Source organism: Hyperolius riggenbachi, chromosome 12 (assembly GCF_040937935.1).
Source record: "Hyperolius riggenbachi isolate aHypRig1 chromosome 12, aHypRig1.pri, whole genome shotgun sequence".
In the NCBI taxonomy this organism is placed as follows: domain Eukaryota; kingdom Metazoa; phylum Chordata; class Amphibia; order Anura; family Hyperoliidae; genus Hyperolius; species Hyperolius riggenbachi.
Window position 1 is genome coordinate 80120160 of NC_090657.1, and position 25155 is coordinate 80145314.

The 25155-nt window shown below is 45.0% G+C and overlaps 28 non-coding genes across 28 annotated transcripts; all 28 read left to right on the top strand.

The window, feature by feature from the left end:
• Positions 1–475: 475 nt before the first annotated feature.
• On the top strand, positions 476–557 carry TRNAL-AAG (transfer RNA leucine (anticodon AAG)). The gene has a single exon. It is a non-coding gene; the product is annotated as a tRNA-Leu (tRNA).
• A 423-nt stretch (positions 558–980) lies between these two features.
• On the top strand, positions 981–1062 carry TRNAL-UAG (transfer RNA leucine (anticodon UAG)). Its single transcript has one exon. It is a non-coding gene; the product is annotated as a tRNA-Leu (tRNA).
• A 3218-nt stretch (positions 1063–4280) lies between these two features.
• On the top strand, positions 4281–4362 carry TRNAL-AAG (transfer RNA leucine (anticodon AAG)). Its single transcript has one exon. It is a non-coding gene; the product is annotated as a tRNA-Leu (tRNA).
• Positions 4363–4824: 462 nt separating this feature from the next.
• TRNAL-UAG (transfer RNA leucine (anticodon UAG)) lies at positions 4825–4906 on the top strand. The gene has a single exon. It is a non-coding gene; the product is annotated as a tRNA-Leu (tRNA).
• Positions 4907–5951: 1045 nt separating this feature from the next.
• Positions 5952–6033, top strand: TRNAL-AAG (transfer RNA leucine (anticodon AAG)). The gene has a single exon. It is a non-coding gene; the product is annotated as a tRNA-Leu (tRNA).
• Positions 6034–6456: 423 nt separating this feature from the next.
• TRNAL-UAG (transfer RNA leucine (anticodon UAG)) lies at positions 6457–6538 on the top strand. Its single transcript has one exon. It is a non-coding gene; the product is annotated as a tRNA-Leu (tRNA).
• Positions 6539–7583: 1045 nt separating this feature from the next.
• TRNAL-AAG (transfer RNA leucine (anticodon AAG)) lies at positions 7584–7665 on the top strand. The gene has a single exon. It is a non-coding gene; the product is annotated as a tRNA-Leu (tRNA).
• Positions 7666–8088: 423 nt separating this feature from the next.
• TRNAL-UAG (transfer RNA leucine (anticodon UAG)) lies at positions 8089–8170 on the top strand. Its single transcript has one exon. It is a non-coding gene; the product is annotated as a tRNA-Leu (tRNA).
• Positions 8171–9215: 1045 nt separating this feature from the next.
• On the top strand, positions 9216–9297 carry TRNAL-AAG (transfer RNA leucine (anticodon AAG)). Its single transcript has one exon. It is a non-coding gene; the product is annotated as a tRNA-Leu (tRNA).
• Positions 9298–9759: 462 nt separating this feature from the next.
• TRNAL-UAG (transfer RNA leucine (anticodon UAG)) lies at positions 9760–9841 on the top strand. Its single transcript has one exon. It is a non-coding gene; the product is annotated as a tRNA-Leu (tRNA).
• A 1045-nt stretch (positions 9842–10886) lies between these two features.
• Positions 10887–10968, top strand: TRNAL-AAG (transfer RNA leucine (anticodon AAG)). The gene has a single exon. It is a non-coding gene; the product is annotated as a tRNA-Leu (tRNA).
• A 423-nt stretch (positions 10969–11391) lies between these two features.
• On the top strand, positions 11392–11473 carry TRNAL-UAG (transfer RNA leucine (anticodon UAG)). The gene has a single exon. It is a non-coding gene; the product is annotated as a tRNA-Leu (tRNA).
• A 1045-nt stretch (positions 11474–12518) lies between these two features.
• TRNAL-AAG (transfer RNA leucine (anticodon AAG)) lies at positions 12519–12600 on the top strand. The gene has a single exon. It is a non-coding gene; the product is annotated as a tRNA-Leu (tRNA).
• Positions 12601–13023: 423 nt separating this feature from the next.
• TRNAL-UAG (transfer RNA leucine (anticodon UAG)) lies at positions 13024–13105 on the top strand. The gene has a single exon. It is a non-coding gene; the product is annotated as a tRNA-Leu (tRNA).
• Positions 13106–14150: 1045 nt separating this feature from the next.
• On the top strand, positions 14151–14232 carry TRNAL-AAG (transfer RNA leucine (anticodon AAG)). Its single transcript has one exon. It is a non-coding gene; the product is annotated as a tRNA-Leu (tRNA).
• Positions 14233–14694: 462 nt separating this feature from the next.
• On the top strand, positions 14695–14776 carry TRNAL-UAG (transfer RNA leucine (anticodon UAG)). Its single transcript has one exon. It is a non-coding gene; the product is annotated as a tRNA-Leu (tRNA).
• A 1045-nt stretch (positions 14777–15821) lies between these two features.
• Positions 15822–15903, top strand: TRNAL-AAG (transfer RNA leucine (anticodon AAG)). Its single transcript has one exon. It is a non-coding gene; the product is annotated as a tRNA-Leu (tRNA).
• A 423-nt stretch (positions 15904–16326) lies between these two features.
• On the top strand, positions 16327–16408 carry TRNAL-UAG (transfer RNA leucine (anticodon UAG)). The gene has a single exon. It is a non-coding gene; the product is annotated as a tRNA-Leu (tRNA).
• A 1045-nt stretch (positions 16409–17453) lies between these two features.
• Positions 17454–17535, top strand: TRNAL-AAG (transfer RNA leucine (anticodon AAG)). Its single transcript has one exon. It is a non-coding gene; the product is annotated as a tRNA-Leu (tRNA).
• Positions 17536–17958: 423 nt separating this feature from the next.
• Positions 17959–18040, top strand: TRNAL-UAG (transfer RNA leucine (anticodon UAG)). The gene has a single exon. It is a non-coding gene; the product is annotated as a tRNA-Leu (tRNA).
• Positions 18041–19088: 1048 nt separating this feature from the next.
• On the top strand, positions 19089–19170 carry TRNAL-AAG (transfer RNA leucine (anticodon AAG)). The gene has a single exon. It is a non-coding gene; the product is annotated as a tRNA-Leu (tRNA).
• Positions 19171–19593: 423 nt separating this feature from the next.
• On the top strand, positions 19594–19675 carry TRNAL-UAG (transfer RNA leucine (anticodon UAG)). Its single transcript has one exon. It is a non-coding gene; the product is annotated as a tRNA-Leu (tRNA).
• Positions 19676–20720: 1045 nt separating this feature from the next.
• Positions 20721–20802, top strand: TRNAL-AAG (transfer RNA leucine (anticodon AAG)). Its single transcript has one exon. It is a non-coding gene; the product is annotated as a tRNA-Leu (tRNA).
• A 423-nt stretch (positions 20803–21225) lies between these two features.
• TRNAL-UAG (transfer RNA leucine (anticodon UAG)) lies at positions 21226–21307 on the top strand. Its single transcript has one exon. It is a non-coding gene; the product is annotated as a tRNA-Leu (tRNA).
• A 1045-nt stretch (positions 21308–22352) lies between these two features.
• Positions 22353–22434, top strand: TRNAL-AAG (transfer RNA leucine (anticodon AAG)). The gene has a single exon. It is a non-coding gene; the product is annotated as a tRNA-Leu (tRNA).
• A 423-nt stretch (positions 22435–22857) lies between these two features.
• Positions 22858–22939, top strand: TRNAL-UAG (transfer RNA leucine (anticodon UAG)). The gene has a single exon. It is a non-coding gene; the product is annotated as a tRNA-Leu (tRNA).
• An 814-nt stretch (positions 22940–23753) lies between these two features.
• TRNAL-AAG (transfer RNA leucine (anticodon AAG)) lies at positions 23754–23836 on the top strand. Its single transcript has one exon. It is a non-coding gene; the product is annotated as a tRNA-Leu (tRNA).
• A 423-nt stretch (positions 23837–24259) lies between these two features.
• On the top strand, positions 24260–24341 carry TRNAL-UAG (transfer RNA leucine (anticodon UAG)). The gene has a single exon. It is a non-coding gene; the product is annotated as a tRNA-Leu (tRNA).
• Positions 24342–25155: the final 814 nt, after the last annotated feature.

Sequence of the window (25155 nt, forward strand, 5' to 3'; positions counted from 1 at the left end):
TATTGTACGCCAGGCCAAAGCAGGTTTTCTCAACCAGGGTTCCCTGGAAGCCCAAGCTTCCTTCAGGACTTTTCAGGGGTTCCCTGGCATTTTCCCCACTTGCCCCAGTAAGGTCGGTTTCCTTGAGATGCAAAAATTATTTTAAGGCTTCCTCCAGGGTCTCATGATGGGAATACACCATGAGATTTTTTGGCAGATAGTTGGTTCGATAGATAATTTAATGCATATCCGATCTGATTTTCGATCGAAAAATCGATCAGGAAAAGCGATCGGACAGTAGGTGCTGCACTCAGTGGTATCAGAGCAATGGAACAAAAGTCAGTACTGTTATGCGTTCTTCCTTATGGAACTGAGAATGGCTGCCAACATGCAGCATATCCCCAGATGATAACCTGTTGACGGCACAGTAATTAACCGCTTAACCTTTGACTCTTGAAAAACGTGTCTTAAAGCACGCAAGAGTAGACATCCGCAGGGTAGTGTGGCCGAGCGGTCTAAGGCGCTGGATTAAGGCTCCAGTCTCCTCGGAGGCGTGGGTTCAAATCCCACCACTGCCAGCCTTTAACTTCTCGCTTGCTTGACAAGGATGTACTATGTAGGAAAGATAAGGCCTCAGCTCCTCTGGTTTTAACACTTGCTCAAATACTTGTCCAAGCTTATACATCAGGGCCACTTGAGGAGCTTATCTTGGTCAGAAATTAATGGATTAGTCTTCTCAAATGTAGCATTTGAGAAGACTAATCCATTGATTCTGCTGTGGCATAGAGTGCTTTACCTGCACTTTCCTAGGTGCTGTCATCAGAGGCATAGAACCAAAGCCAGTACTGTCAAGTGTTTTCTCTTTCCGCGGTAATGAGAATAGGTGCATACATGCAGCATGTCCCCAGTTGATTACTTGTTGATGGCACAATAATGAACCACTCAACATTCCACTCATACAAACCTCATTTTAAAAGCACACAAAAGATCGATATTGGCAAGGTAGTGTGGCCGAGCGGTCTAAGGCGCTGGATTTAGGCTCCAGTCTCTTTGGAGGCGTGGGTTCAAATCCCACCACTGCCAGTCTGCAACTTCTATCTTGCCTCACAGGCCTCTTGTGGATCTCCTACGTCCCTTCATCAACAAGAAAGCTCAAATACTTCTCTTTTCCTCCATCAGCTTGCACAACAACATGAATGAGGCGTACCCAGCACCACACTTTCTTTCACCGCTACAAAGGAATACAGTTTAGAAAAAAAAAGTGCTTAAAATGGCTTAAGACCTTTACATGCACTTTTCCACTGGATTCTGACAATGTGCCACAGCCAGGGCCGGCCCGCCCATGAGGCGGGGTGAGGCGGGTTCCTCAGGCGGCAGGAAGTTAAGGGGCGGCACCAGACATAAAGAGGAAGTGTGAGTGACTGTGGAGAGGAGAGAGAGAGTGCAGGCTCTGCAGTGAAGTCCGGCTGCTCCTGTGGTGCCCGACCCCGCCTCTGACCCCGTGCCTGCACTGCACACGTGGTGAGTGACCCTCTGCTGAGACCGCCCGGACTGTGTTCTGGCACCCCCCATTAGGCTGTGCACCGCCCGCCCGCTCTGCTGCCACATGCCACCCATGATGCTGCCGGCCCGGCCTCCGAGTCCGACGACTCAGAGCCCTGCGGCCTCTCCTGTCTCCTCCAAGGCTGTGACGCTGCCTTATCCTGCTGATGGCCGCGGCTGCCGCCCGCTCTGCTGCCCGGCTGCCTGATTGTCACGGACACCATGCAGAGAAAGCAGCACAGCTTCCCTGGGTAAAGCGTGGCCACCTTCCACGATTCATTCCCCACACACAGCGGTCCTCCAGCCCTTCCGTCATGCTGCTAGCGAAGGACTGTCACCCCAGCACACAGGGCTGCTACCCGCCACTGTGGAGGAGCAGTGCCAGGCTGAAGATGTGTCTTGTACTGCTGCGGCATCACGCTAGACCTCTGAAAGCTGAAACAGCATCTAGGGACATTGCCGATCCTTGGAGGCCAGGTAAGGCTAACAGTCACACTGTGTGACAATTTTACTGCAACTTCCACGTAGTATGCAGCCTCTGGCTGCTTCCATGCAGGGCTGCTAGTCATGGCTTGTGTGACTGTCCCAGGCTGGGCTTCGTATTATGCATTTATATGGCCTTGCCTTTATCCACAGCATCTAGTCATGTCATTAAATGATTATCTGATGTCTAATGTCCTTAATATAGTCACAGTCCACGTTTCTGTCAGTCTAGGTCCCTTTGGGTTATTTTCCAAAAACGATGTGTTGGTGTCCTGTGTGTCAGCACTCTGGCTGTAGCATTGCATGATTTCCCAGTGCTCAGCTGCTGTATACAAGACACATGTCACGTTAAATGATAGGGCTTCCTGTATGATGAGATAGAACTGTGGTACATGGTGTAATGTGAGAGAGGTGTCACATGAGAGCTCTCTGATTATGTGTGTTCAGTTAGTTCAGTTTAAAGGCTCCTCAACAGGCATCTGATATTCCTCTGCAGGGATGATAAATACTGTGAAAGCTCAACTCCAGTCAAATAGCCAGTTACACAGCTTGAACTGCTTTCTCTAATAAGAGATTTGTAGCTACTTTGCATTGAGCCAGTTGTAGTGCCTCTGTTAAAAATCCCATCATTTGTTCCTCTTAAGTGAACCCGAACTCTTGCACAGGACAGAAGGAAAACAGAGTTTAGCCTGTCTAATTCTCCCTCATCTGTGACCAATTACAACTGTAATTTTATATCTCAGTTCTGTGATCTGGCTACCTCGGCAGAGCAGATAATTGGTAAACACAGGATGATAACCCTATGCCTGCTCCCGTGAAAGCAGGAAGTAGGCACACTGCAGATTTATTGCAGCATTTGTATCAGCGATAACAAAGAAATGTTTTTCTTTAAATATTATTATGCCTCTGCTTATCTGCTTATCTTTTAGAGCAGAGAGGAAGTTCTGAGTTCATGTTCGCTTTAAGTTGCCTGGTTATTTTGTAATACTGCTTCTCAAACATCATTTCCCATAGAGGGCACATACCTGGCACTGATTATGGGCAGGCAAACAGGTGTGTGAACATTGGATTCTGTCTCTGTTTGTTTAAAGTGCATCTTTGCTGTACATCAGCAGTTCTTCTGGATAATTAAGGTGGCTAAACTCCGCTGTAACATTATGCAAGTTCTCAGCATGTGGCACCTCATACAATTCTGATGTTTGTGTTTACTACTTGTCAGGGGCGTAGCAATAGGGGTTGCAGAGCTTGCAACAGCATCGGGCCCTTGGGCCAGAGGGGCCCCGAAGGGCCCTCCCTCAACTACAGTATTAGCTCTCTATTGGTCCTGGGCTCATAATCGTCACTTCTATAGCTACTTTGAATGAAAGTTGTAATCATTAAGGGCGGGGTGGGGGTTTGGGGGGGGGGGTTGTCGACCGGGGGGGGGGGCGCCTTCACGATCTTTGCCTCAGGCAGCAGAAAGTCCAGGACCGGCCCTGGCCACAGCTCATAACTCCTGGCTGTGGAGGACCTTTTGACAGCAACAGTGGCAACAGATAGGACTTTCTACAAAGTAAACAGGGCAAAGATCTCATTTAGATTACTGAGGTGAGATCTGCCCCTATTACCCAATAGTAGGCAAATGTTTCCTCTCAATTGTAGGTGAATGGCATTTTAGGTATACGTGCAATAGCATCTATTCCAGTGCTACGGGCTACATTGTACATTGTACGTAAGTGGACAATTGTGATTTTTTTAGACAGGTGACATTACTTTTGCATAAAAGCTGATACATTAACTACGTGGGCAGTTAGGGGTTTGAGAGGATGTCTTTTATTGTACGCCAGGCCAAAGCAGGTTTTCTCAACCAGGGTTCCCTGGAAGCCCAAGCTTCCTTCAGGACTTTTCAGGGGTTCCCTGGCATTTTCCCCACTTGCCCCAGTAAGGTCGGTTTCCTTGAGATGCAAAAATTATTTTAAGGCTTCCTCCAGGGTCTCATGATGGGAATACACCATGAGATTTTTTGGCAGATAGTTGGTTCGATAGATAATTTAATGCATATCCGATCGAAAAATCGATCGGGAAAAGCGATCGGACAGTAGGTGCTGCACTCAGTGGTATCAGAGCAATGGAACAAAAGTCAGTACTGTTATGCGTTCTTCCTTATGGAACTGAGAATGGCTGCCAACATGCAGCATATCCCCAGATGATAACCTGTTGACGGCACAGTAATTAACCGCTTAACCTTTGACTCTTGAAAAACGTGTCTTAAAGCACGCAAGAGTAGACATCCGTAGGGTAGTGTGGCCGAGCGGTCTAAGGCGCTGGATTAAGGCTCCAGTCTCCTCGGAGGCGTGGGTTCAAATCCCACCACTGCCAGCCTTTAACTTCTCGCTTGCTTGACAAGGAAAGATAAGGCCTCAGCTCCTCTGGTTTTAACACTTGCTCAAATACTTGTAGGAAAGATAAGGCCTCAGCTCCTCTGGTTTTAACACTTGCTCAAATACTTGTCCAAGCTTATACATCAGGGCCACTTGAGGAGCTTATCTTGGTCAGAAATTAATGGATTAGTCTTCTCAAATGTAGCATTTGAGAAGACTAATCCATTGATTCTGCTGTGGCATAGAGTGCTTTACCTGCACTTTCCTAGGTGCTGTCATCAGAGGCATAGAACCAAAGCCAGTACTGTCAAGTGTTTTCTCTTTCCGCGGTAATGAGAATAGGTGCATACATGCAGCATGTCCCCAGTTGATTACTTGTTGATGGCACAATAATGAACCACTCAACATTCCACTCATACAAACCTCATTTTAAAAGCACACAAAAGATCGATATCGGCAAGGTAGTGTGGCCGAGCGGTCTAAGGCGCTGGATTTAGGCTCCAGTCTCTTTGGAGGCGTGGGTTCAAATCCCACCACTGCCAGTCTGCAACTTCTATCTTGCCTCACAGGCCTCTTGTGGATCTCCTACGTCCCTTCATCAACAAGAAAGCTCAAATACTTCTCTTTTCCTCCATCAGCTTGCACAACAACATGAATGAGGCGTACCCAGCACCACACTTTCTTTCACCGCTACAAAGGAATACAGTTTAGAAAAAAAAAGTGCTTAAAATGGCTTAAGACCTTTACATGCACTTTTCCACTGGATTCTGACAATGTGCCACAGCTCATAACTCCTGGCTGTGGAGGACCTTTTGACAGCAACAGTGGCAACAGATAGGACTTTCTACAAAGTAAACAGGGCAAAGATCTCATTTAGATTACTGAGGTGAGATCTGCCCCTATTACCCAATAGTAGGCAAATGTTTCCTCTCAATTGTAGGTGAATGGCATTTTAGGTATACGTGCAATAGCATCTATTCCAGTGCTACGGGCTACATTGTACATTGTACGTAAGTGGACAATTGTGATTTTTTTAGACAGGTGACATTACTTTTGCATAAAAGCTGATACATTAACTACGTGGGCAGTTAGGGGTTTGAGAGGATGTCTTTTATTGTACGCCAGGCCAAAGCAGGTTTTCTCAACCAGGGTTCCCTGGAAGCCCAAGCTTCCTTCAGGACTTTTCAGGGGTTCCCTGGCATTTTCCCCACTTGCCCCAGTAAGGTCGGTTTCCTTGAGATGCAAAAATTATTTTAAGGCTTCCTCCAGGGTCTCATGATGGGAATACACCATGAGATTTTTTGGCAGATAGTTGGTTCGATAGATAATTTAATGCATATCCGATCTGATTTTCGATCGAAAAATCGATCGGGAAAAGCGATCGGACAGTAGGTGCTGCACTCAGTGGTATCAGAGCAATGGAACAAAAGTCAGTACTGTTATGCGTTCTTCCTTATGGAACTGAGAATGGCTGCCAACATGCAGCATATCCCCAGATGATAACCTGTTGACGGCACAGTAATTAACCGCTTAACCTTTGACTCTTGAAAAACGTGTCTTAAAGCACGCAAGAATAGAGATCTGCAGGGTAGTGTGGCCGAGCGGTCTAAGGCGCTGGATTAAGGCTCCAGTCTCCTCGGAGGCGTGGGTTCAAATCCCACCACTGCCAGCCTTTAACTTCTCGCTTGCTTGACAAGGATGTACTATGTAGGAAAGATAAGGCCTCAGCTCCTCTGGTTTTAACACTTGCTCAAATACTTGTCCAAGCTTATACATCAGGGCCACTTGAGGAGCTTATCTTGGTCAGAAATTAATGGATTAGTCTTCTCAAATGTAGCATTTGAGAAGACTAATCCATTGATTCTGCTGTGGCATAGAGTGCTTTACCTGCACTTTCCTAGGTGCTGTCATCAGAGGCATAGAACCAAAGCCAGTACTGTCAAGTGTTTTCTCTTTCCGCGGTAATGAGAATAGGTGCATACATGCAGCATGTCCCCAGTTGATTACTTGTTGATGGCACAATAATGAACCACTCAACATTCCACTCATACAAACCTCATTTTAAAAGCACACAAAAGATCGATATCGGCAAGGTAGTGTGGCCGAGCGGTCTAAGGCGCTGGATTTAGGCTCCAGTCTCTTTGGAGGCGTGGGTTCAAATCCCACCACTGCCAGTCTGCAACTTCTATCTTGCCTCACAGGCCTCTTGTGGATCTCCTACGTCCCTTCATCAACAAGAAAGCTCAAATACTTCTCTTTTCCTCCATCAGCTTGCACAACAACATGAATGAGGCGTACCCAGCACCACACTTTCTTTCACCGCTACAAAGGAATACAGTTTAGAAAAAAAAAGTGCTTAAAATGGCTTAAGACCTTTACATGCACTTTTCCACTGGATTCTGACAATGTGCCACAGCTCATAACTCCTGGCTGTGGAGGACCTTTTGACAGCAACAGTGGCAACAGATAGGACTTTCTACAAAGTAAACAGGGCAAAGATCTCATTTAGATTACTGAGGTGAGATCTGCCCCTATTACCCAATAGTAGGCAAATGTTTCCTCTCAATTGTAGGTGAATGGCATTTTAGGTATACGTGCAATAGCATCTATTCCAGTGCTACGGGCTACATTGTACATTGTACGTAAGTGGACAATTGTGATTTTTTTAGACAGGTGACATTACTTTTGCATAAAAGCTGATACATTAACTACGTGGGCAGTTAGGGGTTTGAGAGGATGTCTTTTATTGTACGCCAGGCCAAAGCAGGTTTTCTCAACCAGGGTTCCCTGGAAGCCTAAGCTTCCTTCAGGACTTTTCAGGGGTTCCCTGGCATTTTCCCCACTTGCCCCAGTAAGGTCGGTTTCCTTGAGATGCAAAAATTATTTGAAGGCTTCCTCCAGGGTCTCATGATGGGAATACACCATGAGATTTTTTGGCAGATAGTTGGTTCGATAGATAATTTAATGCATATCCGATCTGATTTTCGATCGAAAAATCGATCGGGAAAAGCGATCGGACAGTAGGTGCTGCACTCAGTGGTATCAGAGCAATGGAACAAAAGTCAGTACTGTTATGCGTTCTTCCTTATGGAACTGAGAATGGCTGCCAACATGCAGCATATCCCCAGATGATAACCTGTTGACGGCACAGTAATTAACCGCTTAACCTTTGACTCTTGAAAAACGTGTCTTAAAGCACGCAAGAGTAGACATCCGCAGGGTAGTGTGGCCGAGCAGTTTAAGGCGCTGGATTAAGGCTCCAGTCTCCTCGGAGGCGTGGGTTCAAATCCCACCACTGCCAGCCTTTAACTTCTCGCTTGCTTGACAAGGATGTACTATGTAGGAAAGATAAGGCCTCAGCTCCTCTGGTTTTAACACTTGCTCAAATACTTGTCCAAGCTTATACATCAGGGCCACTTGAGGAGCTTATCTTGGTCAGAAATTAATGGATTAGTCTTCTCAAATGTAGCATTTGAGAAGACTAATCCATTGATTCTGCTGTGGCATAGAGTGCTTTACCTGCACTTTCCTAGGTGCTGTCATCAGAGGCATAGAACCAAAGCCAGTACTGTCAAGTGTTTTCTCTTTCCGCGGTAATGAGAATAGGTGCATACATGCAGCATGTCCCCAGTTGATTACTTGTTGATGGCACAATAATGAACCACTCAACATTCCACTCATACAAACCTCATTTTAAAAGCACACAAAAGATCGATATCGGCAAGGTAGTGTGGCCGAGCGGTCTAAGGCGCTGGATTTAGGCTCCAGTCTCTTTGGAGGCGTGGGTTCAAATCCCACCACTGCCAGTCTGCAACTTCTATCTTGCCTCACAGGCCTCTTGTGGATCTCCTACGTCCCTTCATCAACAAGAAAGCTCAAATACTTCTCTTTTCCTCCATCAGCTTGCACAACAACATGAATGAGGCGTACCCAGCACCACACTTTCTTTCACCGCTACAAAGGAATACAGTTTAGAAAAAAAAAGTGCTTAAAATGGCTTAAGACCTTTACATGCACTTTTCCACTGGATTCTGACAATGTGCCACAGCTCATAACTCCTGGCTGTGGAGGACCTTTTGACAGCAACAGTGGCAACAGATAGGACTTTCTACAAAGTAAACAGGGCAAAGATCTCATTTAGATTACTGAGGTGAGATCTGCCCCTATTACCCAATAGTAGGCAAATGTTTCCTCTCAATTGTAGGTGAATGGCATTTTAGGTATACGTGCAATAGCATCTATTCCAGTGCTACGGGCTACATTGTACATTGTACGTAAGTGGACAATTGTGATTTTTTTAGACAGGTGACATTACTTTTGCATAAAAGCTGATACATTAACTACGTGGGCAGTTAGGGGTTTGAGAGGATGTCTTTTATTGTACGCCAGGCCAAAGCAGGTTTTCTCAACCAGGGTTCCCTGGAAGCCCAAGCTTCCTTCAGGACTTTTCAGGGGTTCCCTGGCATTTTCCCCACTTGCCCCAGTAAGGTCGGTTTCCTTGAGATGCAAAAATTATTTTAAGGCTTCCTCCAGGGTCTCATGATGGGAATACACCATGAGATTTTTTGGCAGATAGTTGGTTCGATAGATAATTTAATGCATATCCGATCTGATTTTCGATCGAAAAATCGATCGGGAAAAGCGATCGGACAGTAGGTGCTGCACTCAGTGGTATCAGAGCAATGGAACAAAAGTCAGTACTGTTATGCGTTCTTCCTTATGGAACTGAGAATGGCTGCCAACATGCAGCATATCCCCAGATGATAACCTGTTGACGGCACAGTAATTAACCGCTTAACCTTTGACTCTTGAAAAACGTGTCTTAAAGCACGCAAGAGTAGACATCCGCAGGGTAGTGTGGCCGAGCGGTCTAAGGCGCTGGATTAAGGCTCCAGTCTCCTCGGAGGCGTGGGTTCAAATCCCACCACTGCCAGCATTTAACTTCTCGCTTGCTTGACAAGGAAAGATAAGGCCTCAGCTCCTCTGGTTTTAACACTTGCTCAAATACTTGTAGGAAAGATAAGGCCTCAGCTCCTCTGGTTTTAACACTTGCTCAAATACTTGTCCAAGCTTATACATCAGGGCCACTTGAGGAGCTTATCTTGGTCTGAAATTAATGGATTAGTCTTCTCAAATGTAGCATTTGAGAAGACTAATCCATTGATTCTGCTGTGGCATAGAGTGCTTTACCTGCACTTTCCTAGGTGCTGTCATCAGAGGCATAGAACCAAAGCCAGTACTGTCAAGTGTTTTCTCTTTCCGCGGTAATGAGAATAGGTGCATACATGCAGCATGTCCCCAGTTGATTACTTGTTGATGGCACAATAATGAACCACTCAACATTCCACTCATACAAACCTCATTTTAAAAGCACACAAAAGATCGATATCGGCAAGGTAGTGTGGCCGAGCGGTCTAAGGCGCTGGATTTAGGCTCCAGTCTCTTTGGAGGCGTGGGTTCAAATCCCACCACTGCCAGTCTGCAACTTCTATCTTGCCTCACAGGCCTCTTGTGGATCTCCTACGTCCCTTCATCAACAAGAAAGCTCAAATACTTCTCTTTTCCTCCATCAGCTTGCACAACAACATGAATGAGGCGTACCCAGCACCACACTTTCTTTCACCGCTACAAAGGAATACAGTTTAGAAAAAAAAAGTGCTTAAAATGGCTTAAGACCTTTACATGCACTTTTCCACTGGATTCTGACAATGTGCCACAGCTCATAACTCCTGGCTGTGGAGGACCTTTTGACAGCAACAGTGGCAACAGATAGGACTTTCTACAAAGTAAACAGGGCAAAGATCTCATTTAGATTACTGAGGTGAGATCTGCCCCTATTACCCAATAGTAGGCAAATGTTTCCTCTCAATTGTAGGTGAATGGCATTTTAGGTATACGTGCAATAGCATCTATTCCAGTGCTATGGGCTACATTGTACATTGTACGTAAGTGGACAATTGTGATTTTTTTAGACAGGTGACGTTACTTTTGCATAAAAGCTGATACATTAACTACGTGGGCAGTTAGGGGTTTGAGAGGATGTCTTTTATTGTACGCCAGGCCAAAGCAGGTTTTCTCAACCAGGGTTCCCTGGAAGCCCAAGCTTCCTTCAGGACTTTTCAGGGGTTCCCTGGCATTTTCCCCACTTGCCCCAGTAAGGTCGGTTTCCTTGAGATGCAAAAATTATTTTAAGGCTTCCTCCAGGGTCTCATGATGGGAATACACCATGAGATTTTTTGGCAGATAGTTGGTTCGATAGATAATTTAATGCATATCCGATCTGATTTTCGATCGAAAAATCGATCGGGAAAAGCGATCGGACAGTAGGTGCTGCACTCAGTGGTATCAGAGCAATGGAACAAAAGTCAGTACTGTTATGCGTTCTTCCTTATGGAACTGAGAATGGCTGCCAACATGCAGCATATCCCCAGATGATAACCTGTTGACGGCACAGTAATTAACCGCTTAACCTTTGACTCTTGAAAAACGTGTCTTAAAGCACGCAAGAGTAGACATCCGCAGGGTAGTGTGGCCGAGCGGTCTAAGGCGCTGGATTAAGGCTCCAGTCTCCTTGGAGGCGTGGGTTCAAATCCCACCACTGCCAGCCTTTAACTTCTCGCTTGCTTGACAAGGATGTACTATGTAGGAAAGATAAGGCCTCAGCTCCTCTGGTTTTAACACTTGCTCAAATACTTGTCCAAGCTTATACATCAGGGCCACTTGAGGAGCTTATCTTGGTCAGAAATTAATGGATTAGTCTTCTCAAATGTAGCATTTGAGAAGACTAATCCATTGATTCTGCTGTGGCATAGAGTGCTTTACCTGCACTTTCCTAGGTGCTGTCATCAGAGGCATAGAACCAAAGCCAGTACTGTCAAGTGTTTTCTCTTTCCGCGGTAATGAGAATAGGTGCATACATGCAGCATGTCCCCAGTTGATTACTTGTTGATGGCACAATAATGAACCACTCAACATTCCACTCATACAAACCTCATTTTAAAAGCACACAAAAGATCGATATCGGCAAGGTAGTGTGGCCGAGCGGTCTAAGGCGCTGGATTTAGGCTCCAGTCTCTTTGGAGGCGTGGGTTCAAATCCCACCACTGCCAGTCTGCAACTTCTATCTTGCCTCACAGGCCTCTTGTGGATCTCCTACGTCCCTTCATCAACAAGAAAGCTCAAATACTTCTCTTTTCCTCCATCAGCTTGCACAACAACATGAATGAGGCGTACCCAGCACCACACTTTCTTTCACCGCTACAAAGGAATACAGTTTAGAAAAAAAAAGTGCTTAAAATGGCTTAAGACCTTTACATGCACTTTTCCACTGGATTCTGACAATGTGCCACAGCTCATAACTCCTGGCTGTGGAGGACCTTTTGACAGCAACAGTGGCAACAGATAGGACTTTCTACAAAGTAAACAGGGCAAAGATCTCATTTAGATTACTGAGGTGAGATCTGCCCCTATTACCCAATAGTAGGCAAATGTTTCCTCTCAATTGTAGGTGAATGGCATTTTAGGTATACGTGCAATAGCATCTATTCCAGTGCTACGGGCTACATTGTACATTGTACGTAAGTGGACAATTGTGATTTTTTTAGACAGGTGACATTACTTTTGCATAAAAGCTGATACATTAACTACGTGGGCAGTTAGGGGTTTGAGAGGATGTCTTTTATTGTACGCCAGGCCAAAGCAGGTTTTCTCAACCAGGGTTCCCTGGAAGCCTAAGCTTCCTTCAGGACTTTTCAGGGGTTCCCTGGCATTTTCCCCACTTGCCCCAGTAAGGTCGGTTTCCTTGAGATGCAAAAATTATTTGAAGGCTTCCTCCAGGGTCTCATGATGGGAATACACCATGAGATTTTTTGGCAGATAGTTGGTTCGATAGATAATTTAATGCATATCCGATCTGATTTTCGATCGAAAAATCGATCGGGAAAAGCGATCGGACAGTAGGTGCTGCACTCAGTGGTATCAGAGCAATGGAACAAAAGTCAGTACTGTTATGCGTTCTTCCTTATGGAACTGAGAATGGCTGCCAACATGCAGCATATCCCCAGATGATAACCTGTTGACGGCACAGTAATTAACCGCTTAACCTTTGACTCTTGAAAAACGTGTCTTAAAGCACGCAAGAGTAGACATCCGCAGGGTAGTGTGGCCGAGCAGTTTAAGGCGCTGGATTAAGGCTCCAGTCTCCTCGGAGGCGTGGGTTCAAATCCCACCACTGCCAGCCTTTAACTTCTCGCTTGCTTGACAAGGATGTACTATGTAGGAAAGATAAGGCCTCAGCTCCTCTGGTTTTAACACTTGCTCAAATACTTGTCCAAGCTTATACATCAGGGCCACTTGAGGAGCTTATCTTGGTCAGAAATTAATGGATTAGTCTTCTCAAATGTAGCATTTGAGAAGACTAATCCATTGATTCTGCTGTGGCATAGAGTGCTTTACCTGCACTTTCCTAGGTGCTGTCATCAGAGGCATAGAACCAAAGCCAGTACTGTCAAGTGTTTTCTCTTTCCGCGGTAATGAGAATAGGTGCATACATGCAGCATGTCCCCAGTTGATTACTTGTTGATGGCACAATAATGAACCACTCAACATTCCACTCATACAAACCTCATTTTAAAAGCACACAAAAGATCGATATCGGCAAGGTAGTGTGGCCGAGCGGTCTAAGGCGCTGGATTTAGGCTCCAGTCTCTTTGGAGGCGTGGGTTCAAATCCCACCACTGCCAGTCTGCAACTTCTATCTTGCCTCACAGGCCTCTTGTGGATCTCCTACGTCCCTTCATCAACAAGAAAGCTCAAATACTTCTCTTTTCCTCCATCAGCTTGCACAACAACATGAATGAGGCGTACCCAGCACCACACTTTCTTTCACCGCTACAAAGGAATACAGTTTAGAAAAAAAAAGTGCTTAAAATGGCTTAAGACCTTTACATGCACTTTTCCACTGGATTCTGACAATGTGCCACAGCTCATAACTCCTGGCTGTGGAGGACCTTTTGACAGCAACAGTGGCAACAGATAGGACTTTCTACAAAGTAAACAGGGCAAAGATCTCATTTAGATTACTGAGGTGAGATCTGCCCCTATTACCCAATAGTAGGCAAATGTTTCCTCTCAATTGTAGGTGAATGGCATTTTAGGTATACGTGCAATAGCATCTATTCCAGTGCTACGGGCTACATTGTACATTGTACGTAAGTGGACAATTGTGATTTTTTTAGACAGGTGACATTACTTTTGCATAAAAGCTGATACATTAACTACGTGGGCAGTTAGGGGTTTGAGAGGATGTCTTTTATTGTACGCCAGGCCAAAGCAGGTTTTCTCAACCAGGGTTCCCTGGAAGCCCAAGCTTCCTTCAGGACTTTTCAGGGGTTCCCTGGCATTTTCCCCACTTGCCCCAGTAAGGTCGGTTTCCTTGAGATGCAAAAATTATTTTAAGGCTTCCTCCAGGGTCTCATGATGGGAATACACCATGAGATTTTTTGGCAGATAGTTGGTTCGATAGATAATTTAATGCATATCCGATCTGATTTTCGATCGAAAAATCGATCGGGAAAAGCGATCGGACAGTAGGTGCTGCACTCAGTGGTATCAGAGCAATGGAACAAAAGTCAGTACTGTTATGCGTTCTTCCTTATGGAACTGAGAATGGCTGCCAACATGCAGCATATCCCCAGATGATAACCTGTTGACGGCACAGTAATTAACCGCTTAACCTTTGACTCTTGAAAAACGTGTCTTAAAGCACGCAAGAGTAGACATCCGCAGGGTAGTGTGGCCGAGCGGTCTAAGGCGCTGGATTAAGGCTCCAGTCTCCTCGGAGGCGTGGGTTCAAATCCCACCACTGCCAGCATTTAACTTCTCGCTTGCTTGACAAGGAAAGATAAGGCCTCAGCTCCTCTGGTTTTAACACTTGCTCAAATACTTGTAGGAAAGATAAGGCCTCAGCTCCTCTGGTTTTAACACTTGCTCAAATACTTGTCCAAGCTTATACATCAGGGCCACTTGAGGAGCTTATCTTGGTCTGAAATTAATGGATTAGTCTTCTCAAATGTAGCATTTGAGAAGACTAATCCATTGATTCTGCTGTGGCATAGAGTGCTTTACCTGCACTTTCCTAGGTGCTGTCATCAGAGGCATAGAACCAAAGCCAGTACTGTCAAGTGTTTTCTCTTTCCGCGGTAATGAGAATAGGTGCATACATGCAGCATGTCCCCAGTTGATTACTTGTTGATGGCACAATAATGAACCACTCAACATTCCACTCATACAAACCTCATTTTAAAAGCACACAAAAGATCGATATCGGCAAGGTAGTGTGGCCGAGCGGTCTAAGGCGCTGGATTTAGGCTCCAGTCTCTTTGGAGGCGTGGGTTCAAATCCCACCACTGCCAGTCTGCAACTTCTATCTTGCCTCACAGGCCTCTTGTGGATCTCCTACGTCCCTTCATCAACAAGAAAGCTCAAATACTTCTCTTTTCCTCCATCAGCTTGCACAACAACATGAATGAGGCGTACCCAGCACCACACTTTCTTTCACCGCTACAAAGGAATACAGTTTAGAAAAAAAAAGTGCTTAAAATGGCTTAAGACCTTTACATGCACTTTTCCACTGGATTCTGACAATGTGCCACAGCTCATAACTCCTGGCTGTGGAGGACCTTTTGACAGCAACAGTGGCAACAGATAGGACTTTCTACAAAGTAAACAGGGCAAAGATCTCATTTAGATTACTGAGGTGAGATCTGCCCCTATTACCCAATAGTAGGCAAATGTTTCCTCTCAATTGTAGGTGAATGGCATTTTAGGTATACGTGCAATAGCATCTATTCCAGTGCTATGGGCTACATTGTACATTGTACGTAAGTGGACAATTGTGATTTTTTTAGACAGGTGACGTTACTTTTGCATAAAAGCTGATACATTAACTACGTGGGCAGTTAGGGGTTTGAGAGGATGTCTTTTATTGTACGCCAGGCCAAAGCAGGTTTTCTCAACCAGGGTTCCCTGGAAGCCCAAGCTTCCTTCAGGACTTTTCAGGGGTTCCCTGGCATTTTCCCCACTTGCCCCAGTAAGGTCGGTTTCCTTGAGATGCAAAAATTATTTTAAGGCTTCCTCCAGGGTCTCATGATGGGAATACACCATGAGATTTTTTGGCAGATAGTTGGTTCGATAGATAATTTAATGCATATCCGATCTGATTTTCGATCGAAAAATCGATCGGGAAAAGCGATCGGACAGTAGGTGCTGCACTCAGTGGTATCAGAGCAATGGAACAAAAGTCAGTACTGTTATGCGTTCTTCCTTATGGAACTGAGAATGGCTGCCAACATGCAGCATATCCCCAGATGATAACCTGTTGACGGCACAGTAATTAACCGCTTAACCTTTGACTCTTGAAAAACGTGTCTTAAAGCACGCAAGAGTAGACATCCGCAGGGTAGTGTGGCCGAGCGGTCTAAGGCGCTGGATTAAGGCTCCAGTCTCCTTGGAGGCGTGGGTTCAAATCCCACCACTGCCAGCCTTTAACTTCTCGCTTGCTTGACAAGGATGTACTATGTAGGAAAGATAAGGCCTCAGCTCCTCTGGTTTTAACACTTGCTCAAATACTTGTCCAAGCTTATACATCAGGGCCACTTGAGGAGCTTATCTTGGTCAGAAATTAATGGATTAGTCTTCTCAAATGTAGCATTTGAGAAGACTAATCCATTGATTCTGCTGTGGCATAGAGTGCTTTACCTGCACTTTCCTAGGTGCTGTCATCAGAGGCATAGAACCAAAGCCAGTACTGTCAAGTGTTTTCTCTTTCCGCGGTAATGAGAATAGGTGCATACATGCAGCATGTCCCCAGTTGATTACTTGTTGATGGCACAATAATGAACCACTCAACATTCCACTCATACAAACCTCATTTTAAAAGCACACAAAAGATCGATATCGGCAAGGTAGTGTGGCCGAGCGGTCTAAGGCGCTGGATTTAGGCTCCAGTCTCTTTGGAGGCGTGGGTTCAAATCCCACCACTGCCAGTCTGCAACTTCTATCTTGCCTCACAGGCCTCTTGTGGATCTCCTACGTCCCTTCATCAACAAGAAAGCTCAAATACTTCTCTTTTCCTCCATCAGCTTGCACAACAACATGAATGAGGCGTACCCAGCACCACACTTTCTTTCACCGCTACAAAGGAATACAGTTTAGAAAAAAAAAGTGCTTAAAATGGCTTAAGACCTTTACATGCACTTTTCCACTGGATTCTGACAATGTGCCACAGCTCATAACTCCTGGCTGTGGAGGACCTTTTGACAGCAACAGTGGCAACAGATAGGACTTTCTACAAAGTAAACAGGGCAAAGATCTCATTTAGATTACTGAGGTGAGATCTGCCCCTATTACCCAATAGTAGGCAAATGTTTCCTCTCAATTGTAGGTGAATGGCATTTTAGGTATACGTGCAATAGCATCTATTCCAGTGCTACGGGCTACATTGTACATTGTACGTAAGTGGACAATTGTGATTTTTTTAGACAGGTGACATTACTTTTGCATAAAAGCTGATACATTAACTACGTGGGCAGTTAGGGGTTTGAGAGGATGTCTTTTATTGTACGCCAGGCCAAAGCAGGTTTTCTCAACCAGGGTTCCCTGGAAGCCCAAGCTTCCTTCAGGACTTTTCAGGGGTTCCCTGGCATTTTCCCCACTTGCCCCAGTAAGGTCGGTTTCCTTGAGATGCAAAAATTATTTTAAGGCTTCCTCCAGGGTCTCATGATGGGAATACACCATGAGATTTTTTGGCAGATAGTTGGTTCGATAGATAATTTAATGCATATCCGATCTGATTTTCGATCGAAAAATCGATCGGGAAAAGCGATCGGACAGTAGGTGCTGCACTCAGTGGTATCAGAGCAATGGAACAAAAGTCAGTACTGTTATGCGTTCTTCCTTATGGAACTTAGAATGGCTGCCAACATGCAGCATATCCCCAGATGATAACCTGTTGACGGCACAGTAATTAACCGCTTAACCTTTGACTCTTGAAAAACGTGTCTTAAAGCACGCAAAAGTAGACATCCGCAGGGTAGTGTGGCCGAGCGGTCTAAGGCGCTGGATTAAGGCTCCAGTCTCCTCGGAGGCGTGGGTTCAAATCCCACCACTGCCAGCCTTTAACTTCTCGCTTGCTTGACAAGGATGTACTATGTAGGAAAGATAAGGCCTCAGCTCCTCTGGTTTTAACACTTGCTCAAATACTTGTCCAAGCTTATACATCAGGGCCACTTGAGGAGCTTATCTTGGTCAGAAATTAATGGATTAGTCTTCTCAAATGTAACATTTGAGAAGACTAATCCATTGATTCTGCTGTGGCATAGAGTGCTTTACCTGCACTTTCCTAGGTGCTGTCATCAGAGGCATAGAACCAAAGCCAGTACTGTCAAGTGTTTTCTCTTTCCGCGGTAATGAGAATAGGTGCATACATGCAGCATGTCCCCAGTTGATTACTTGTTGATGGCACAATAATGAACCACTCAACATTCCACTCATACAAACCTCATTTTAAAAGCACACAAAAGATCGATATCAGCAAGGTAGTGTGGCCGAGCGGTCTAAGGCGCTGGATTTAGGCTCCAGTCTCTTTGGAGGCATGGGTTCAAATCCCACCACTGCCAGTCTACAACTTCTATCTTGCCTCACAGGCCTCTTGTGGATCTCCTACGTCCCTTAATCAACAACAAGAAAGCTCAAATACTTCTCTTTTCCTCCATCAGCTTGCACAACAACATGAATGAGGCGTACCCAGCACCACACTTTCTTTCACCGCTACAAAGGAATACAGTTTAGAAAAAAAAAGTGCTTAAAATGGCTTAAGACCTTTACATGCACTTTTCCACTGGATTCTGACAATGTGCCACAGCTCATAACTCCTGGCTGTGGAGGACCTTTTGACAGCAACAGTGGCAACAGATAGGACTTTCTACAAAGTAAACAGGGCAAAGATCTCATTTAGATTACTGAGGTGAGATCTGCCCCTATTACCCAATAGTAGGCAAATGTTTCCTCTCAATTGTAGGTGAATGGCATTTTAGGTATACGTGCAATAGCATCTATTCCAGTGCTACGGGCTACATTGTACATTGTACGTAAGTGGACAATTGTGATTTTTTTAGACAGGTGACATTACTTTTGCATAAAAGCTGATACATTAACTACGTGGGCAGTTAGGGGTTTGAGAGGATGTCTTTTATTGTACGCCAGGCCAAAGCAGGTTTTCTCAACCAGGGTTCCCTGGAAGCCTAAGCTTCCTTCAGGACTTTTCAGGGGTTCCCTGGCATTTTCCCCACTTGCCCCAGTAAGGTCGGTTTCCTTGAGATGCAAAAATTATTTGAAGGCTTCCTCCAGGGTCTCATGATGGGAATACACCATGAGATTTTTTGGCAGATAGTTGGTTCGATAGATAATTTAATGCATATCCGATCTGATTTTCGATCGAAAAATCGATCGGGAAAAGCGATCGGACAGTAGGTGCTGCACTCAGTGGTATCAGAGCAATGGAACAAAAGTCAGTACTGTTATGCGTTCTTCCTTATGGAACTGAGAATGGCTGCCAACATGCAGCATATCCCCAGATGATAACCTGTTGACGGCACAGTAATTAACCGCTTAACCTTTGACTCTTGAAAAACGTGTCTTAAAGCACGCAAGAGTAGACATCCGCAGGGTAGTGTGGCCGAGCAGTTTAAGGCGCTGGATTAAGGCTCCAGTCTCCTCGGAGGCGTGGGTTCAAATCCCACCACTGCCAGCCTTTAACTTCTCGCTTGCTTGACAAGGATGTACTATGTAGGAAAGATAAGGCCTCAGCTCCTCTGGTTTTAACACTTGCTCAAATACTTGTCCAAGCTTATACATCAGGGCCACTTGAGGAGCTTATCTTGGTCAGAAATTAATGGATTAGTCTTCTCAAATGTAGCATTTGAGAAGACTAATCCATTGATTCTGCTGTGGCATAGAGTGCTTTACCTGCACTTTCCTAGGTGCTGTCATCAGAGGCATAGAACCAAAGCCAGTACTGTCAAGTGTTTTCTCTTTCCGCGGTAATGAGAATAGGTGCATACATGCAGCATGTCCCCAGTTGATTACTTGTTGATGGCACAATAATGAACCACTCAACATTCCACTCATACAAACCTCATTTTAAAAGCACACAAAAGATCGATATCGGCAAGGTAGTGTGGCCGAGCGGTCTAAGGCGCTGGATTTAGGCTCCAGTCTCTTTGGAGGCGTGGGTTCAAATCCCACCACTGCCAGTCTGCAACTTCTATCTTGCCTCACAGGCCTCTTGTGGATCTCCTACGTCCCTTCATCAACAAGAAAGCTCAAATACTTCTCTTTTCCTCCATCAGCTTGCACAACAACATGAATGAGGCGTACCCAGCACCACACTTTCTTTCACCGCTACAAAGGAATACAGTTTAGAAAAAAAAAGTGCTTAAAATGGCTTAAGACCTTTACATGCACTTTTCCACTGGATTCTGACAATGTGCCACAGCTCATAACTCCTGGCTGTGGAGGACCTTTTGACAGCAACAGTGGCAACAGATAGGACTTTCTACAAAGTAAACAGGGCAAAGATCTCATTTAGATTACTGAGGTGAGATCTGCCCCTATTACCCAATAGTAGGCAAATGTTTCCTCTCAATTGTAGGTGAATGGCATTTTAGGTATACGTGCAATAGCATCTATTCCAGTGCTACGGGCTACATTGTACATTGTACGTAAGTGGACAATTGTGATTTTTTTAGACAGGTGACATTACTTTTGCATAAAAGCTGATACATTAACTACGTGGGCAGTTAGGGGTTTGAGAGGATGTCTTTTATTGTACGCCAGGCCAAAGCAGGTTTTCTCAACCAGGGTTCCCTGGAAGCCCAAGCTTCCTTCAGGACTTTTCAGGGGTTCCCTGGCATTTTCCCCACTTGCCCCAGTAAGGTCGGTTTCCTTGAGATGCAAAAATTATTTTAAGGCTTCCTCCAGGGTCTCATGATGGGAATACACCATGAGATTTTTTGGCAGATAGTTGGTTCGATAGATAATTTAATGCATATCCGATCTGATTTTCGATCGAAAAATCGATCGGGAAAAGCGATCGGACAGTAGGTGCTGCACTCAGTGGTATCAGAGCAATGGAACAAAAGTCAGTACTGTTATGCGTTCTTCCTTATGGAACAGAGAATGGCTGCCAACATGCAGCATATCCCCAGATGATAACCTGTTGACGGCACAGTAATTAACCGCTTAACCTTTGACTCTTGAAAAACGTGTCTTAAAGCACGCAAGAGTAGACATCCGCAGGGTAGTGTGGCCGAGCGGTCTAAGGTGCTGGATTAAGGCTCCAGTCTCCTCGGAGGCGTGGGTTCAAATCCCACCACTGCCAGCCTTTAACTTCTCGCTTGCTTGACAAGGATGTACTATGTAGGAAAGATAAGGCCTCAGCTCCTCTGGTTTTAACACTTGCTCAAATACTTGTCCAAGCTTATACATCAGGGCCACTTGAGGAGCTTATCTTGGTCAGAAATTAATGGATTAGTCTTCTCAAATGTAGCATTTGAGAAGACTAATCCATTGATTCTGCTGTGGCATAGAGTGCTTTACCTGCACTTTCCTAGGTGCTGTCATCAGAGGCATAGAACCAAAGCCAGTACTGTCAAGTGTTTTCTCTTTCCGCGGTAATGAGAATAGGTGCATACATGCAGCATGTCCCCAGTTGATTACTTGTTGATGGCACAATAATGAACCACTCAACATTCCACTCATACAAACCTCATTTTAAAAGCACACAAAAGATCAATATCGGCAAGGTAGTGTGGCCGAGCGGTCTAAGGCGCTGGATTTAGGCTCCAGTCTCTTTGGAGGCGTGGGTTCAAATCCCACCACTGCCAGTCTGCAACTTCTATCTTGCCTCACAGGCCTCTTGTGGATCTCCTACGTCCCTTCATCAACAAGAAAGCTCAAATACTTCTCTTTTCCTCCATCAGCTTGCACAACAACATGAATGAGGCGTACCCAGCACCACACTTTCTTTCACCGCTACAAAGGAATACAGTTTAGAAAAAAAAAGTGCTTAAAATGGCTTAAGACCTTTACATGCACTTTTCCACTGGATTCTGACAATGTGCCACAGCTCATAACTCCTGGCTGTGGAGGACCTTTTGACAGCAACAGTGGCAACAGATAGGACTTTCTACAAAGTAAACAGGGCAAAGATCTCATTTAGATTACTGAGGTGAGATCTGCCCCTATTACCCAATAGTAGGCAAATGTTTCCTCTCAATTGTAGGTGAATGGCATTTTAGGTATACGTGCAATAGCATCTATTCCAGTGCTACGGGCTACATTGTACATTGTACGTAAGTGGACAATTGTGATTTTTTTAGACAGGTGACATTACTTTTGCATAAAAGCTGATACATTAACTACGTGGGCAGTTAGGGGTTTGAGAGGATGTCTTTTATTGTACGCCAGGCCAAAGCAGGTTTTCTCAACCAGGGTTCCCTGGAAGCCCAAGCTTCCTTCAGGACTTTTCAGGGGTTCCCTGGCATTTTCCCCACTTGCCCCAGTAAGGTCGGTTTCCTTGAGATGCAAAAATTATTTTAAGGCTTCCTCCAGGGTCTCATGATGGGAATACACCATGAGATTTTTTGGCAGATAGTTGGTTCGATAGATAATTTAATGCATATCCGATCTGATTTTCGATCGAAAAATCGATCGGGAAAAGCGATCGGACAGTAGGTGCTGCACTCAGTGGTATCAGAGCAATGGAACAAAAGTCAGTACTGTTATGCATTCTTCCTTATGGAACTTAGAATGGCTGCCAACATGCAGCATATCCCCAGATGATAACCTGTTGACGGCACAGTAATTAACCGCTTAACCTTTGACTCTTGAAAAACGTGTCTTAAAGCACGCAAAAGTAGACATCCGCAGGGTAGTGTGGCCGAGCGGTCTAAGGCGCTGGATTAAGGCTCCAGTCTCCTCGGAGGCGTGGGTTCAAATCCCACCACTGCCAGCCTTTAACTTCTCGCTTGCTTGACAAGGATGTACTATGTAGGAAAGATAAGGCCTCAGCTCCTCTGGTTTTAACACTTGCTCAAATACTTGTCCAAGCTTATACATCAGGGCCACTTGAGGAGCTTATCTTGGTCAGAAATTAATGGATTAGTCTTCTCAAATGTAACATTTGAGAAGACTAATCCATTGATTCTGCTGTGGCATAGAGTGCTTTACCTGCACTTTCCTAGGTGCTGTCATCAGAGGCATAGAACCAAAGCCAGTACTGTCAAGTGTTTTCTCTTTCCGCGGTAATGAGAATAGGTGCATACATGCAGCATGTCCCCAGTTGATTACTTGTTGATGGCACAATAATGAACCACTCAACATTCCACTCATACAAACCTCATTTTAAAAGCACACAAAAGATCGATATCAGCAAGGTAGTGTGGCCGAGCGGTCTAAGGCGCTGGATTTAGGCTCCAGTCTCTTTGGAGGCATGGGTTCAAATCCCACCACTGCCAGTCTACAACTTCTATCTTGCCTCACAGGCCTCTTGTGGATCTCCTACGTCCCTTAATCAACAACAAGAAAGCTCAAATACTTCTCTTTTCCTCCATCAGCTTGCACAACAACATGAATGAGGCGTACCCAGCACCACACTTTCTTTCACCGCTACAAAGGAATAGTAGGCAAATGTTTCCTCTCAATTGTAGGTGAATGGCATTTTAGGTATACGTGCAATAGCATCTATTCCAGTGCTACGGGCTACATTGTACATTGTACGTAAGTGGACAATTGTGATTTTTTTAGACAGGTGACATTACTTTTGCATAAAAGCTGATACATTAACTACGTGGGCAGTTAGGGGTTTGAGAGGATGTCTTTTATTGTACGCCAGGCCAAAGCAGGTTTTCTCAACCAGGGTTCCCTGGAAGCCTAAGCTTCCTTCAGGACTTTTCAGGGGTTCCCTGGCATTTTCCCCACTTGCCCCAGTAAGGTCGGTTTCCTTGAGATGCAAAAATTATTTGAAGGCTTCCTCCAGGGTCTCATGATGGGAATACACCATGAGATTTTTTGGCAGATAGTTGGTTCGATAGATAATTTAATGCATATCCGATCTGATTTTCGATCGAAAAATCGATCGGGAAAAGCGATCGGACAGTAGGTGCTGCACTCAGTGGTATCAGAGCAATGGAACAAAAGTCAGTACTGTTATGCGTTCTTCCTTATGGAACTGAGAATGGCTGCCAACATGCAGCATATCCCCAGATGATAACCTGTTGACGGCACAGTAATTAACCGCTTAACCTTTGACTCTTGAAAAACGTGTCTTAAAGCACGTGTGGCCGAGCAGTTTAAGGCGCTGGATTAAGGCTCCAGTCTCCTCGGAGGCGTGGGTTCAAATCCCACCACTGCCAGCCTTTAACTTCTCGCTTGCTTGACAAGGATGTACTATGTAGGAAAGATAAGGCCTCAGCTCCTCTGGTTTTAACACTTGCTCAAATACTTGTCCAAGCTTATACATCAGGGCCACTTGAGGAGCTTATCTTGGTCAGAAATTAATGGATTAGTCTTCTCAAATGTAGCATTTGAGAAGACTAATCCATTGATTCTGCTGTGGCATAGAGTGCTTTACCTGCACTTTCCTAGGTGCTGTCATCAGAGGCATAGAACCAAAGCCAGTACTGTCAAGTGTTTTCTCTTTCCGCGGTAATGAGAATAGGTGCATACATGCAGCATGTCCCCAGTTGATTACTTGTTGATGGCACAATAATGAACCACTCAACATTCCACTCATACAAACCTCATTTTAAAAGCACACAAAAGATCGATATCGGCAAGGTAGTGTGGCCGAGCGGTCTAAGGCGCTGGATTTAGGCTCCAGTCTCTTTGGAGGCGTGGGTTCAAATCCCACCACTGCCATTCTGCAACTTCTATCTTGCCTCACAGGCCTCTTGTGGATCTCCTACGTCCCTTCATCAACAAGAAAGCTCAAATACTTCTCTTTTCCTCCATCAGCTTGCACAACAACATGAATGAGGCGTACCCAGCACCACACTTTCTTTCACCGCTACAAAGGAATACAGTTTAGAAAAAAAAAGTGCTTAAAATGGCTTAAGACCTTTACATGCACTTTTCCACTGGATTCTGACAATGTGCCACAGCTCATAACTCCTGGCTGTGGAGGACCTTTTGACAGCAACAGTGGCAACAGATAGGACTTTCTACAAAGTAAACAGGGCAAAGATCTCATTTAGATTACTGAGGTGAGATCTGCCCCTATTACCCAATAGTAGGCAAATGTTTCCTCTCAATTGTAGGTGAATGGCATTTTAGGTATACGTGCAATAGCATCTATTCCAGTGCTACGGGCTACATTGTACATTGTACGTAAGTGGACAATTGTGATTTTTTTAGACAGGTGACATTACTTTTGCATAAAAGCTGATACATTAACTACGTGGGCAGTTAGGGGTTTGAGAGGATGTCTTTTATTGTACGCCAGGCCAAAGCAGGTTTTCTCAACCAGGGTTCCCTGGAAGCCCAAGCTTCCTTCAGGACTTTTCAGGGGTTCCCTGGCATTTTCCCCACTTGCCCCAGTAAGGTCGGTTTCCTTGAGATGCAAAAATTATTTTAAGGCTTCCTCCAGGGTCTCATGATGGGAATACACCATGAGATTTTTTGGCAGATAGTTGGTTCGATAGATAATTTAATGCATATCCGATCTGATTTTCGA